This window comes from Calliphora vicina, chromosome 1 (genome assembly GCF_958450345.1).
Source record: "Calliphora vicina chromosome 1, idCalVici1.1, whole genome shotgun sequence".
Taxonomy (NCBI): domain Eukaryota; kingdom Metazoa; phylum Arthropoda; class Insecta; order Diptera; family Calliphoridae; genus Calliphora; species Calliphora vicina.
The window spans coordinates 146,596,613-146,613,073 of NC_088780.1; the positions used below are offsets into that span (position 1 = coordinate 146,596,613).

Below are 16,461 nucleotides of genomic sequence, written 5' to 3' on the forward strand. Positions count from 1 at the left end.
TGGTAAATTATACCAAAATTGGGCAAATTCCGATTCAACCCAAGAACGAATACGTTCCATAGTGTATGGGAGGCCAAAGAACAGTTCAGGACCGAGAACGAGCGTCGAGCGCCCCTATTGGCAAGACAATCAGCGCGTTCATTGCCAGCGTGACCTTCATGGCCAGGTACCCAGCACAATGTAAGTTCATTGTGTGCGCCGAGTTCATTCAAGGATGTCCAGCAGTCCATAACAACACCAGACCTCACTTCATATGATGATAATGCTCTAAGAGCAGCCTGACTATCAGACATGACAAATAATCTATTATTCCTTAATCTCCTTCTTAAGCATTCATTGGAGCATACAAGGATGGCGTAAATCTCCGACTGAAATATTGATGGGCATGTACCCATTGGAATACCCCTTTGAAAATTGGGACCATAGATACCAGCCCCAGTGTCACCATTAGCCTGTTTGGAGCCATCAGTAAACTGTACTTGATCGGCGTTATTTTGCCACCATGTCTGATTTAACGAGTCGTCCCTTTCAGGTATAAGGACCCTAAAATTCCTATTTAACACCAGATTTGGTGGCATATAGTCCGATATTGCAATACTAGGATCATTTTCAAAGATTCCTAGAATGCGCATGTGCCCAACCAGATCTCCCGGCATTACACGGGATATTCCCGGTAGTCTGGATGCACTCCTATAGGCCTCCTCCATTACCAATGAGTGTTAGGATGGGATATGTAGGATTGCACCCAGAGCATGAGTGGAACAGGTCCTCATGGACCCAGTAATGGAGACACAGATGAGGCGACATACCTTGTCAAGTAATGCTCTTGCGGTCACCTGTTCTATCTTCTTCCTTCTACCTTTGTGGATATGATCTTCCATATTTAAACAAAATTAATAAAATCTTCATTAATAGCAAGCTAACAGGAAAAGTTTCCCTACATTTTATTAAAACCGAAACTTTGAAGTGAAGTGTATCCCAGAGAGAGCGTTCTACATCGATCGAAACAAATATGCAAATTGGCGGAGCACAGTCTAGACTATAAAGCGGGTGAGGCAAAACTTGACAACCACTTCATTCTTAAAAATTTTTCAAACGAATCAGTTGCGTTCGGTACATAATAAATATGACCCTTTTGCTCCCACTAAATACAGAGCATTACCTTAACGCCATTAATATTTGGCTTTTGTCGATTCGACTGGTTGGTCAGGTTCCACATAAGAACTATTATGCTTCGGGTTATGTAATGGATTCATTTTTCATCGCAAGTAATGATTCGGTGCAAAAATGATTTTCTTTCAAGCATCATTTCGGACATGCAAAATCGTCTTTCAAGGTCTCTAGGCTTCAATTCGTATGGTACCCAATTTCCCTGCTTTTTGATGAATTCTGCTCCTCGCAAATGTTTTGAAATTGCTGTTTGCAATGATTTTGCAAGCTCTTGTTGAGTTTTCCAACAATCTTCATGGAGTAATGCCTCCAATACTTAATATTTTTTGGCTGGCCTGGGCTATCTTTGTCTTCCGTGACAAACTTACTTACCACTTCTGAACCACACAAACCATTACTCGCAAGTTGAAACCGATGGAACACATTCACCAACCGATTTCATGCGGCTTTGTTTTGTTTATGTTAAATCAATTTACACTGTCAAAACTTCTATTAACATTATTTAAGGGAACTGCTGCTGCTACACGTTCAATATAAATTGACCGAGATCCAGTATCGAGATATTTATTGAACGTGTAGCATGCTGTATTAATGGATCGTGTAGCAGTGCCCAAAGAGTTTTGGAATCTTTACTTTACTAGTTTATCGCCTGTAGCCTCCATTGCATTCCAACAACTTTCAACATAAATTGAATTTTTGTTTAATTGTCTGCAATTATTTTGGCATCTTTAAAACGTAGTGATTTGTAACAGATATAGAAAGTTTTTTTTTTAAATTAGGTGAAAGTGTTCTTTTTGTTAAATTTTTCCTTATTCGCCTTAATTTTATTATAATTGTTGTGTTCGTGATCCAGATATTAATCAACAATTATTTCTTTCATATAAATACAAATATACATTTTCTATTCTATAATTTTATGCGGGTGCATGTCATTGATTATGGGCATGATCATGATCAATTTAATTGCGTTCATAATACGATCTAAACACTTGTTGTTTTGACCAAATTTGCGCATTCAAACAAAGAAAAAAAATGTGTTGCCCCGGCTCCCCCAAGCTAATAAATAACACAGTAACAGCTAAATGCAAACGTTACATTTAATTAAGAAATTAAAAACCAATCAAGTCAACATAAATATTAAATCTTATAAAATCAAATTGATCGAAATTGAACAATGTGTTTGTTTTGTTTTGTTCTCTTCTTGAGTTGTGCTCTTGCTCTTTCTTGGTGGCTTAGAAACAATCGAGAATGAAAACGAAATAAATAAAAACCGTTTTAACAAATTCGCGTATAGTTTATTTTTTTTTTGTTTTAACAAAAAACAAAGACAATTTTGAATGATTAATCGTTATAAATTTAATATGAATTATTCATACACACCAAATATTTAATATAAACAAAGAGGAAGAGAGAGATAGAAAAACCAATTGCATGACTGATTCTCTGCATATGAAAATTCAACTCTTGAAAGAATTATAAAATAAAAACAAAACGCACAATAATTCATATAAAGCTCCCCACATGTTTTGAATGTTGGAGACCAAAAACGTCAAAAGAATATGGGTATTCTCACTAAGTTTTTACGGCGAATTTCTTTAAAACATTGGATCATATTGTGTGCTCTTTTTTCGCTCTCTTTCTCTTTGTGGATACCAGAAAACCCCCATGTGTAGTTAAAATTTTGTTTGTGTATTTTTAATTCCAATTCGCTCTATATATTTTTGTGTAGTTGTTATTTGTGTGGTACGTAATTAAGTAAGTACATAAGTACATTGTGAGTTTAGTCAACTTATTTTTGTTGTTGTTGTTATTGTTTGGTTTAATCACAAATGTTGTTTTGTCTGGGGGCTCTCTGGAAGACAACACAGACAGACAGACCAACCAAACAACCAACCAACTGATCAATCGATCTAATGGCGTTGCCACCAGTCCGCCGACACTTGTTTGCAACTTTTAAAACATTTCTAAAGTCAGTCGATGCGATTACTTTAAAGCGAATGGAGGTGTTTTCGTTTAATATTGCGGAGAAAAAATACAAAAAACGTGTGTGAAATATTTAATAAACAAATAAAGTTTTTCTTTAATATAAAATAAAGTATTTATTTATTATGATTATTATGAATCAAAAAATATAAAATATAATTATTAAAAAAATTATAAAGTTGTTAAAAAAAATTAAGAATTAAAAACATATGTTTAATAATAATTAAAATATAAACAAATTTAAAACAAAACTACAAAGGAAATTTCCAAGCAACAACAAAATATTAATTTTAACCCGGCAATTCCCATACCCTCGCCAAAGGGAGAAATAATTTGTTTTTATTAAAAATAGTAAAAATACGTCTAGTTTACACTATAAATAAGTTTAAAATAAAACAAGTAAGAGTGCTATATTCGGCTATGCCGAATCTTATATACCCTTCACCTTTGTTGTGGATGCATTATTATTTTTTATAATTAGTATATATGTATGTACATTGCCCACTTTCAGCGTACAGCATCCTAAATTTATCAAGAACACAAAAAACAACAACAACGCCAAACGAAACAAAACACCAAAAGAAAAAACAAAATACGCAAGTCAATGAAACCAACACACGTCCAAACATACGTTTAATTGTATAAAAAACAACAACGCCAAAAGAAACAAAACACACATACGATTTGTTGCTTTTTTGTCCAAACATACGATTTGTTGCTTTTTTGTCAAAAAAACCAACACACAACCAAACAAACGTTTAGTTGTATAAAAAACAACAACAACGCCAAAAGAAACAAAACACACAAAAAAACAAAATACGCAAAGCATGCACAACCAAGCATACGTTTTGTTGCTTTTTTGTAAAAAAAACCAACACACAACCAAACAAACGTTTAGTTGTATAAAAAACAACAACAATGCCAAAAGAAACAAAACACAAAAACAAAACAAAATACACAAAACTTGCACATCCAAACATACGTTTTGTTGTTTTTTTGTCAAAGCATGCAATACATTGTGTTTTTTGATGAAATTTTCAGAGGTTGTCTCGGATTTTTGCTCATATCTCCGTTATTTATGGACGGATTTTGCTGATTTTAAATAGCAAAATTCTCGAAAGTATGTCTGACAGAATTGTTGAAGATTTGGATCCCGGAGATATCTGGGGCCTTCAGAAAATTGATTTCAACAGACAGACAGACGGACAGACAGACAGACAGACGGACATGGCTTAATCGACTCCGCTATCTATAAGGATCCAGAATATATATACTTTATAGGGTCGGAAATGAAAAATGTAGAAATTACAAACGGAATGACAAACTTATATATACCCTTCTCACGAAGCTGAAGGGTATAAAAAAATATAGCTAGTTTCGATTTTATAGCTGGGTCACCTATAGGTGACACTGGGCAGAAAAAAAATAATTTTCTAAAAATACTTGCTCACATTGTTAGCCGGAATATCTAGCAGTATTTATTAAAAAAAATTATTGTGATACTTACCCGTTTGGCATTTTTATAAGAACTTATTTATCATAAGACACACACCAGTATGTTAAAATCAAAACCACTGCTTAAAGATTTTTAAAAATCCCCTAGTTAATAAAATTCTAGCGTTGCCAAAATAAAATCAGATATAAAACAGGATCTTGTCTGTATATTAATAATACCAATATTTATCGGCGATATCTGTTTCTATGTTTAAAACTACCTTTAATCTTTGTCACCTGTAGGTGACACTGGGAATTGCCGGGTTAAAAGCAACATATACAAATGATTTGAAAAACATAAACCTTTTTAACATAATTTAAAAGAAAAACCTGAAACCAGTGCGAAATATATCAATATTTTTAAACAATTTATAACATAATTAATAAAATATCTGAATAGATTTTAATAAACATTTTAAATTTTGTGGCCATCAAACTATTTTTATATGAAATTTAGTTTTTGTAAACGATCTATAGTAATTTTTACACTAATTATAATATACAATGTGACAATTATTCAAGTATACAAATGTTTGCTAAAACTTAAAAAAATGTATAAAATCTATTACATTTCGAACAAACAAAATCTTTGATTTGGTCGAAATTTTAAAAGTCTGTATATTCTTTCTTGACTTGCAACGGATTTGTCATTATGAGCTTCATAATGATATTTAGCTGAATTGTCTAAAAGTTAAGAAGAGACAGTTTAAAGTATTAACATTTTAAAATAAAATTGAACCTCTGCAATAAGACCTCAAACATGAATAATCAAAGTTATTGCATTCAATCACATTTGTGAAACATTTTATTTCGGGATTCTTGAAATATATAAGTATCTGTATTGTTAATATTTTTATCTATCGATATAAAACTAATGTTTTCATATTCAACAAAATTCTTAATTTGTTTTTGTTATTTTGTATGAAAATATATTTAGACAATATTAAAAAAAAATGCACAAAAAGTTTTTCAAAATGAGTGAGGTGGTTTTAAAAAAGAGGTTATTAAAAATTTTAGTTGAACAGAACCAAATTCCGAGAAAAATCCCAAAAAAAAATATGTAAAAATCTTCCAATGAAGATCAATAGATTTCGGAGCACACATTGCCTTCTTTTCTTCAAAGACTTCTGCATAAACAGATGGTGGTTTTACTCTGATCTTGCGGTTCTTCATCGATTTAACAGTGCTGGGAGACATGTTCGGCTTTTCCGAAGAAACTGATGGGGAATAGTTCTGTGCGAATAAGTTTTGAAGGACGCATACAGGCGACAGAATAAATTCATGATTCCCCGACTGTAGTGTTACTCTCTTCAGGTACCACAGTAAAATATTTTCAATATTTCTTTGGAAAACGTGAAATGATCTTTCTGAGATCCAAATGTTCATACAACCTTAACTGTCTGCAAATGAAACTAAAGGCCACACATGTAATAACCGAATTCTCTCCAACTTAAACGAGATCAGACACAAAAGCAAGATCGTACAAATGAGAAAATCAGTCAGACTTGTCAAAACTCTCTGGTTTTGGTCGCATATAGGCGACCAAAGAAATTCATGTTTTCCCGACAGTAGCGTTACTCTCTTCAGTAAAATATTTTTAATATTTCTTTGGAAAACGTGATATGATCTTTCTGAGATCCAAATTAACTGTCTGCAAATGAAACTAATGAGCAGACATGTCTTAATTACACGATAAATCAGTCACATGACGATTCTGCAATAACTGGGCGATTCATTTTTAAAAATACAATTTAAATGTGAACGATTTTATTTTCGCAACGAATAAACAAAATAACCCCCCCCCCATTATGGACATTTACGAAATAAATCATGACTGAAATCTAGCAAAAACTAGCGGCTTGGAATTCAACCGAATTCTCTCCCACACAAACGAGATCAGACACAAAAGCAAGATCGGACAAATCAAAAAATCAGTCAGACTTGTCAAAACTCTCTCTTTCATACTTGTTGAAATTTAATCTACGAAGCGAGTTAATCCCATCATTTGAGCTAATCGTTGATAATCTCAAAACGAGATAAATTTTTCAGAAAGTATTTGCTTGATAATTCGTCAATGTTTACGATGTTGATTTTTCAAAAGCAAGATATTCCTTTTCTTTAGTGACCCTAAAAACATACGAAATTAATAATGAATTAAGTCCCTCTAACTCTCTAGAGATCAGATAAAAATGTGAGAAACATTTTATCGACATTATGTTAAAAGAATCGGCATCAAATATAGTTATCAGCTTTTCCATAGTAGACCAGCAACAACTTTCATTAACAATTAGTGGATAAAAATGCTAAAACGACTCTTTATTATTTATACATAATAGTAGTAGTGAAGATGTCATTGGAGGCAACTACTTACCACTTAGAGACTTAAGTCATTAGTTAACTCATTGATCGTATAAACTTATAGAATTCGATAGATTATGGTTTCATAAGTGGTCTGGTCTCATACTTTAGAAACATTATAGTAAAGTACTGGGTAACTCCTAAACTGCTCCTCCACCTTATGAATATAATTTTCTTAACTAAAAGAGAAATGTATTGATTGCTTATGAAGGCACATAATAATTTTTCGTATGTGGTTTTGCATTACCGATATATAAACCAATCATTACTAAATTATTCCCAAGTAATGCAGATGGTATGTAGTAGTCATTACAAATCATGTAATGTAAGTAATGGCATGTCTAGTTTGGCCATGAAATTGTGTTTTTATCAATTATGTATGAAGAATAAGGCTTTTATAAGTCATTACAATGTATGATAATTGGTTGTCAGTACTAAATTTTAGCAGAAAAGTTAAATTTTTTTTTTTAGCTTTGAACATAAAATCATGTTTCTTTTTTCTAAGGAATATTAACCTTAAACTGGTATTATTTAATAATTGTCACACTGTATGATGAGTTTTTCCTCTTTTTTTTCTAATAAAAACTCATTATGTTTCAAAATTCGCAAATTTGTGTTGAAATTAGCAAAGTTTTGTAGAATTTATTTTTATTGAGTTTAAACTGTTTAAATAAAATTTATCGTTGAATAGATCTTAACTTAAATTATGTTGTGTACGTGATAAGCAAACTGATTTCGAAAAATCGAATGAAAAAATAAAACAAAGAATTATAAATAATTTCCTTATAATTGAATAAGTAAAATAAAAGAATAAAACAAAAAACTATAAAAAAAAACAAAAATTAATAAAAAAGTGATAAAAATAAATTAAAATGAAATAAAATTTAAAAAAAAATAAAATTAGTTTTTAAAATAAAAAAATAACTAAAAAAAATATAAAAATTAAGAAAAAAAAACAATAAAAATGCTTTTTTAAAAATTATGTGTTTAAAAATTGTGATATGTGGAAGTTTTTGTTCACCACTGTGCTTGTTTAAAGTGTTTTTGTATTCAAGCTAAACAATGTGTTTAATTAAAATGACCCAGTTTTATTAAGCTTTTATCAAACCTAAAATAATTAAGAACAATTTTTTTTATATAAAAATCTTCAACACTTTCATAATTTATTTAAATATGTATATAAAACTCCCTAATGATTTGATTGAAGTAAAACGAACAACTTACATATTTTCTTTAAAACTTAGAAATTCTCATTTAATATGAAACGAACTGTTGTCAAAGAACGTATTGTGTTAGTTTCATGATTTTATCAACAAAATCATATTTAGTTTTTAGACTGCTTTTATTTTTAGATAAGATTTGAATGAAAAAACATATTCTTATCTTGAATATTTTTTGTTGTTTTACAAACCTACGAAAAAAGTGCATTTTTTGACATAACAATTGTTTGACTTTGTTTCCCCACACACAGCTAATTTTGAGTTTATGTTATCTATAGATTTTGTATTTTATTTTAGTTTTTTTTTGTTTGTACTTTGTTTTTCTTTCAAATATTTTTATATCAATTACTTTTATTTTTTATTTTAATTTCTAATATCGTTCCAAATGACATGTGGTATTTGTAGTTTATTGTTTTATTTTCAAGTGCTTTAGTTTAGCTTTTCTTTTTTTTTTCAATTCTAATCTAGTGGTGTCTACACTTACCTTTGTATTACTTTAAATATTTCATTTATTGGTTTTTAAAAGATAAGACAAAATATTGCTTATAAATTGTTTGCGATTGTTTCAATACCGCATAGATAGATTAGAGCTTTAAGTGGTGAATTTTGTTTGTTTTAATCGGTAACAAAAATCAATGACTTTTCAAAGAATTATGGAAAAATGTTAATTTGGCTGGACATTTTTATATAACTTTCGTTACAAAGAAATATTTATGAAATAATATTGAAATAATTACGTTAACCAGATGATGTCAAATAGAGAGATAACATTCAAATAACTCGTTACATGTAAGGACTATTAAACACATTGATCGTAAGGACTTATATAAGTCATTATATGAAGCAACTGAGTCAGGTTGTTATTGTGATACGAAACAGTTGACAAGCTGGTTTCATACTTCGGGAAAGCAATTGCGAAGCACAGGACGACAGACAACAATTTATTCGTTAAATATTCTTAACTAAATGAGAATTATTTGCCATTAAAAATCGAACATAGTCACGAAGATAGCTAAGATTATAAGCCAGCCATTACAAAACTGCAATGGCTGGCTTATAATCAGTAATGGCATCTCATTGACAAATTGTTGCTGGATGATCTTTAAAATTTATATGAAATTGTGCTTTTCAGTAAGGATCAATCATGCTGTCCAATTTGCTGACAGATTTGTCATCTGCTTATATAATTTGGAAGGCATACAGTGCACGAAATAACCCAAGCATACACATAGAAAAGTTAACCTCTTGAGATCTGAACAAGAACCGATTGAGATAGTAGACTTTATATTAAAATACTCGTCATTAAAAATTATGCTGAAGCTACCTATTTTCTATTTATAGCGGCATTAGTAAGCCGCTCAATGGTTCACTCATTATGAATGTACTTTTGTCTGTCTAACTGACTACCTAACATTAAAGAATTTTTTTCAAATAACTCATATCGAAAACGTTGGCTATTTTCAAGCCGATGTAAGCTGAAAATATACGACGCAGGTCTCTGACTAACATCAAATAATGTTTCACATGTCCTTAGTAGGATTGTAGTCTGAATAAAGGGACCATGTCATAATTTAAAGCATTTTTCAATAATTAAAACTTGTTTCCTATTTTTCCTTATGAGTCTCAACATTATCATGAAATATACACTGACGGACATTACAATAGAATCACTACCAATATTTCATTTAAAACCAGGAGCAATCATAAGGATTGGTGTGGGCCAGAAAATATAAAAAATGGCAAAATGTGTAGTGGACGGACGAAACGACCATTAATTTAATTGGTAATGATGATAAGACATGGATTAGACGTCCAAAAAATGGCAAAAACCAAAAACGTTTAAACATGGTTGGGGAAATATTATTATATGGGGATGCTTTTCTTGGTATTGCGTTGGTCCAATTTATTGGATTAAAGAAAATATGGATAAGCACTTGTATGTAAATATTTGGAGAATGTTATAAAGCCACATGCAGAATGGAATATGCCCTTAAAATGGCTCTTCCAGCAAGATAATGACCCAAAGCACACGTCAGGTCTTGCCAAAAAATGGTTTTTATATAACAACATTTTTATGGAATGGCCGTCTCAATAACCAGACTTAAATCCTATGGAAAATAGTAAAAGACAAACTCGGACCTGAAAAATTGAAAAACAAGGAAGAACTTTGGCAGAAAATTCAGGAAATATGGTATGCAATTTCCCGATCTACATGCGTAAGTTTGTTAAATTCAATCCCCAAAAGATTTGATGCTGTTATTAGAAATAATTGATATGCAACAAAATATTAAGAAAACAACGAATTCTTATGATGATTCTTTATTTTTAATCATTTTAAGACTGATTGATTCTATTTGAATGTCGCATATTTTATTTAGTCTTTTAGATTTGACATCGTTTTTAACATAATAATGTGTTATTTTTTTCTATTTATTGTTTACGTTATGAGCATTAATATATAATGAACAAATTTTAAATTTTGAAATCAAATTTTGTAGTTTTACCGCTTTAATCGAATTCATATGTAGTGATTCTATTGTATTGTCCGTCACTGTGTCATGCCTGATATTCTTCTTGGTCTGATCTTGACTCTTTGTCTAGATCAGGACAAGACTCACACATACAACAGAATTTTTTACAATAAACAAGCAAATAAACGTATTCCAATTCTTCTTTAATCATTTCGTTCGATACAAATTTAAGCAAAATTCAATGGTTTTGCTAAACACCTTAGCGTAGGTATGAAAGCAAGCGCTGGTCTTGAGTTCCACAAAGCTTATATTCACAGAGGTCTTAATATTGTAATCAGTTAAACGCCACATAATTAGATAATCGTATTGAAAATTTCGGGAATGGATTATGGTAACTGTAGTCTTATGAAAGTTTGTATGCTTAAGTTATTTCGTTTTGAACATATCAACTGGCTTCAAATGGAAATTCTGAAGTAGCAGTGATCATTAATGCCTATCTACTAGGGTATTCAATCGGTTAACCGATTAATTTTGGTCGGTTAACTGTTCGAATAATTCAAAATTGCCGATTTTCAAATAACGAATAAACCGATTAATTTGTGTCGGTTAACCGACTAACCGAAATTTCTTTTTTTTTTTGCCTTTAACATATTTTTTTGTTTTTAATTTTCCATTGTAATTCAAATACAAATGTCAAAGTAAAATTACATATTTTTTCATATTGTCGGATGAGAATATGATAATAGACGAAACTGGAGACACTACTGAAACGAGTTTTTATCAGAACTTATCGAAATTATTAAAAGTATTTAAAATCTAAAGGACTCCAATGGTATAATGGAGGATTTTATATGCTTAGAAAAAACTACAAAAATAACTGACAAATTGAATATTCTTTCACGTCTTACTTTCGATTTCTCCAACATCTACAATCAGCGAGAGAGTTTTTTCCAAGTCGTGTTTTATTAAAACTAAAGAAAATTATTTTTTTTGGTTGATTTGTTATGTTTTGTTTATTTTTTATGTTTTTGTTCTTTTTATTAATAAAATACTTCAATAAGTACACAAAATTCGTGATTTAGTTTCAGTTTAACATTTGAATAGAAATTATTCGGTTAATTGAATAATTTAAAATTAACCGATTATTAACCGATTAAATCTAAACCCCGATTAATTATTTGCTCGATTAACCGATTAAACCAGAAACCCGATTAATTGAATACCCTACTATCTACTTGATTAAAATCTGTATGCTCGTTCTAAATGTTTTGACTGGCTTTAAATAAAGTATCTTTCGGACCACTAACTTTCTACGGGTTATATTTAGGGAGGTCAATTATTCGAGTTTAAATTTAATCAAAAACAGGTTTACATTTATATTATTATTCAAGTGATCGATACATTTTTGAAATTTTCTGGATTATTCGTACGAATAAAAAATATTATTCGAATAATTTTACTAAAATATGTTTAAAACCAATGATTTGTTGGTTAACAATGAAGAAAAATACAAAAATTAATACAATAAAATAATCTCCCCTGTTTAGTAAATCCGGACATTTCAAAAACGAGAGATTTTCAAAAACGAGAATGTAACATATTGATGTTCCGCAAATCGTACGGTTTTGAGGTCTTGTTTCGAAAAAAGTAGAAATTAATTTTTACTAAATGTTCCAATGATCTTTGTTTACAAATTGTTGAATTTTTGATGTTATTTGATATTTATTTCAATATTTCGTTCAATATAAATTATTTTTAAAATTTTAGCTTGAACAAAAATTTATTCGATTATTCGACAATTACTAATCGAATAACTGTTTATTCTAAATAGAAAAATTGTATTCATTCCATCGTTTATTGGAATTATCTATATGTGAATGACAATCCTAGTTATATTGTATGCTTAGGTCGCCTAATTCTAATTTGTATGCTTCGTTCTAAATATGTTTACTATCTACAAATGGAATTATTATTTGTATGCTTAGTTTATTTCATGCAGTGTAAATCTAAATACTTTATAGTTTTGCATAAATACCGATTTACAATCACTTAAACATGTTCATAATTGATTAAGTTATAAACAAAAGATTTAAATTTTTAAAATAATAAATACCTATCTGCAACTTTTATTATTTTTTTTCCATGTATAAATCACTCAAAAATTCCTCAACCATATTTGAACAAGTCACTCAGTTCAAGCACACCCAACTTCCTTTTAAAGGAAATAAGAAAATGAAATAAAATCAAAACAAAACAAAAAATATTAATACAAATTAAAAAAAAAGAAAATTGTACAAGTTTTATGACACCACTTTATTTTATTACATTTTGATCAACAACAACAAATAGCATCATCTAGTTTTTGTTTTGTGAAAAGTTCATTAACTTTTACCTGCAAACAAACAATTTAGCAACAATTAAAATGGTTTTATTTTTCCTTATTTTTACACAACGAATCATCATCATGATGGCAATAAAATTAAAAATCCTGTTTTCTTTAACATTTATGGCAAAAATGCACAATTTAAAGGTTTTTCCCCATAAAAACCAAGACAAGATAGACAGACGGACGGACGGACAACCAGCCAGCCACAGTAATCAAAACCACACATCTACGCAATTTTTTCTTTAATTGTACATATTATGATGATCATTTAGAGGCTGATGATGATAACAGCAAAATTATGATGACTAAAAAAACAACTCCTCTTAAAGTCCAAACATTAAAATGCGTAGTTGGTAATTTTACTTTTTTTTTTAACTTTACAACTAACTCTCTTTCTCTCTCTCCCCCTTTTAAAGCTTGTAACAGCTGCGCAGAAGTAACTTTACAAAGAAATATAACAACTCCACGTCTCGTCGCGTACTCGTTTGATTTTGTTTTACGCTTAAAATGAGTGCAAGTTTATGAAAAATAATACAATACTTGCAATATTTTGTGGTAAAGTGGTTGGTTGTTTGGTTTTGTTGTTGTTGTTGATTACTGGAGGTAAAAAGCAGCTCCTACCATCATCAAGCCAAAACAATTTTTCAGCCACAAATAAAACTGCAGTAAAAAAGTGCATTGATTTTAGTTTGTTTTTATTTTTAGTTTATTTAAAATTTTACAAGAAGACACGTTTTACAAGTTGTTTTTTTTAAGCTAAAATGTGGTTTTTGGTTTTTGATTTAATTTTTTGTTGTATATATAGCAAGCTTTTGACTATCGTTTACAATAATCTGGGAGTAGAAACAGGCAATGCAGTATTTGTTGGTAAAGGGAAAATGTAATAGCGAAGAGGTTTTAAAATCTATGCTTTAATTTGGTTTTCTGTAATGCATTCAGAACGAAATAACCTAAACATACAAATTAATTTGGGGTTAATTGTCAAAAGCCGGCTTGCGTTTGCAAACAATTTAAATACAAAATTCTTGTGATGCTAAAATTTTCCGATGATACGTGCAGAAGGAAATAACCTAAGCATACAAATGAATTTGGGGTTAATTGTTAATAGCCAGCCCGCCCGCTTTTACAAACCAATTAAATGTACTTTAAAATTGATTTTTCGTCATAAGTTACAAATTTCATTTGATACATTCACAATGAAATAACCTAAGCATACAAATAAATGTTGAACTATTTTTTCAGCTCGTGTTTGCAAACAATATTAAACGTACTTTAAAATGTATGCTATAATGCTCATCAGACATTGAAGTCCTAAGCATACAAATTAATTAGGAACTAATTGTTCAAATAAATGTGCTGAAATTTCGTCATTAATAAAATTTTTTATTTGATATAATAACAACGATAAAATCAACATTATTTTGGAACTAATTTTCAAAAGCAAACATTTTAATCGTAGTTTAAAATCTATGCTATAATTCTCGTGAGAACGAAATAACACATACAAATTGATTAGGAACTAATTGTCAAAATCGAGTTTTGACAAGGTTTAGCATCATTTCGACTTTTCTGGTTTAGTGTTCTTCATTTAAGAAGTATTTGCTTTATAAAGGGTGTCCCAAAATTAATGCAATATATTTTTTTAGCGAAGACTAACTGCGAAGCATTTAGCTTGTCTTCAGATACACCCAGAGTCTTTTGCAACACATTACAGTCTAGTAGGCAAAAAGAGGCATTTAATTTGTGTGCTCTTTTGGGTAAAAAATAAAATATCCACAACAACATCAAGAAACTGAATGAATTGTGTGTATTTTTACGCTCTATTACGCTGTTTTGTTCACATTCGGCTTGTTTGACGAAAATCATCGTAACCTGAACAATATGAACGCCTACCATGGGTCTAGTCTATTGCGGCTAAATAGAAAACACAATGTTTTTCTTTAGATCTTTTTTCGAATAATAAACTACACAGGATCTAAACTACACGTAACTTATCGGGTGAATGGCCTTCACGGCATTGATACGTACTCTTATGTCAACATTTTCCATGACCAATTAGCATTACTAAGTCTGAATTTCATTAATGCAGCGTTGAATTTCCTCAGTTAAAGCGCGGGTAGCTGTAGACTTTGACTTCAAATAATCTCATTCTGAATATTCGCCCAATTCAGATCACCGAATCCAGAACTGAAACTGTCTCATAAAGTAATTGAATTGTTGTATGGCATGAGGCACCATATTTTTGAAACCCCATGTCGTCCACAATATCATCCAGTTTAGGCAGAAACTATTCTGTTGCATTGTCGCGATATCAAGCACCAGTAGCAGTTACTGCAAGGTCAGCCTCATTTTCGAAAAATTATAGTATTGGACAGTGACACGTTGTGGATGTATTTGTTTGTCGGCAATCGACAATACGAGCGAATTCATGCATTTTTTATATATGGAGTTTGACATTCCAAACAAAGAGAGATTGATTTTGAATATCAAACTCCATATATAAAAAATTAATGAATTCGCTCGAATTTTCCTGAATTCGCCACCGAAACCACCTTGTACATAAATTCGCCTTGATTCTGACGATTAACAAACTATCAAGGTGATAAGCTGCTTCATCGCTTAGGATAATTTTGCTCATACTTTTTGAAATATTGTTCAATAATGTGAATGGCTCAATTTTTACTAACCTTAAACTGTCATCATTAAATTTTTTTGGTTAAGAATACTTTACTGCACCAATGACGGCAAATTCAAAACTTGTATAAATTTTGGGACACCCTTTAGTGCTGGTTCACCCACGTCAAGTTTACTTGGAAGTCTTGAGTTTGTCGTGTGTTTCTTCTATAAACACACGACTTCCCAGCAGTTATATTAATTCCTGTTGTTCCTATAAGGAGCATAGGGCCGTAAAGCAGTAAGTACAAATTGTGTTGATATAATTCTCATAGAGTTTATTTTCTATTTTCTTAAGTATACTGACATCCCATGTAACCTAATGTGAAGTCAATTGTCTCTTTAGTGTATCCAAGTAACCTAGAGTGTAGTTACTTGTAATGCACTTAGGAAAGTAGTTATTAAACCCCTATCGGCAATCCATTTCCCTCGAAGTGAAAATTGCTATCGTGATATTCCCATTAACTTTTCATTCACAATAGTTGATTTTGTTCGTAACATATGTTTATTGTTTCCAAAATTCCAATTAAAAATTGCCCATGTTGGGAAATTTTTTCACGTGAACAAAGTTAATGAACGAAAAATGGGAAAAGGCAATATATTTCATGTGAAATATTATTTCGCGATAGGGGTGAATATATTGTCGAGTTGTTGGAGGAAGGTATGTTTACAAGTAATCGGTTATGAGATGATTTTTTTCGTTTTG

At 30.6% G+C, this 16,461-nt stretch overlaps 2 protein-coding genes across 6 annotated transcripts in view; both read left to right on the forward strand.

The window, feature by feature from the left end:
• LOC135964035 (uncharacterized) overlaps nt 1-16,461 on the forward strand; it is a 137,084-nt gene that overhangs the window by 57,459 nt on the left and 63,164 nt on the right. The window lies entirely within an intron of this gene.
• Doa (Darkener of apricot) overlaps nt 3,068-16,461 on the forward strand; it is a 165,437-nt gene continuing 152,043 nt past the window's right edge. The window contains exon 1 of one of the 3 annotated variants that reach the window (XM_065516081.1): nt 3,068-3,265. The gene's annotated coding sequence lies outside the window, so the exon portion shown is untranslated. The remainder of the gene's footprint in view (nt 3,266-16,461) is intronic. The other 2 variants (XM_065516083.1, XM_065516082.1) reach the window with 2 other exon arrangements.